The sequence below is a fragment of the Myotis davidii genome, unplaced genomic scaffold (assembly GCF_000327345.1).
Source record: "Myotis davidii unplaced genomic scaffold, ASM32734v1 scaffold164, whole genome shotgun sequence".
Classification (NCBI taxonomy): Eukaryota; Metazoa; Chordata; class Mammalia; order Chiroptera; family Vespertilionidae; genus Myotis; species Myotis davidii.
Genome location: NW_006296417.1, coordinates 1171220 through 1172110, shown reverse-complemented (window position 1 = coordinate 1172110; position 891 = coordinate 1171220).

The window sequence follows — 891 nt, the reverse complement described above, 5'->3', positions numbered from 1 at the left end:
GGGGGGGGAATTGGGGGACCTCTGGGGATCAGGAGGAGATGGTGATGGAGAACTGGGCGACTCCTGGGGGTGGGACGGAGAGAGTGACTGGGGATTGGGGATTTCTGTGGGCAGAGCAACCTGCCCCTTCACAGCCGGAGGCCACAGCCTTTTTCCTCCCACAAACACATCCCCGTGCAGGTGACAGGGAGGTAGAGAAGCAGGTGCCTCGCCCCAGACCCCCTGTTTTTCGTGTTCGCCCCTGTTCGTCTCATAGTGCCCTGGGCATGGGAAGGGGAAGATGAGAATGTGCACAGTTTGGGACAGTGTTAGCATCCAATGCCTTTTGTAACCTGACTTCTCTTCGCTCATGTCCCGGAAGAATAAAGAAAAGAAATGAACATACCCCTGGAGTTCATACAAAATAATGTCCAACGCAACCTGTCATGGAGAAATCACGATTTAAAGGAAGTCAGACCACAGAAACAGCCCGGCCGGCGTGGCTCCGTGGCTGAGCCCAGGAGGTCAGGGTTGGATTCCCAGTCAGGGCACAGGCCCGGGTTGTGAGTTCGATCCCCAGTAGGGAGTGTGCATAGGGAGTGTGCAGGAGGCAGCGGATCCATATCCATGACTCATCATTGATGTTTCTCTCTCTCTCCCTCTCCCATCTTCTCTGAAATCAATAAAAATAAATCAATAAAAATAAACAGAAAGGAGAAACATCCCTCCCTCTCTGTATTGGCAGAGACTGGGGGTGGCAGAAATAGTCACATCAGATAGTGCTGCTCGTCAGTTTGGGACCCTTCTGTAGTTTCTCCTTGTTGAGCGGCATGAAATCCAGGAGACCTTCCCTTCACCCCCAGCTGGCCTGGCCTCTGCCACCTCCGACCACCTGGCCACTGCCCCCAGCCA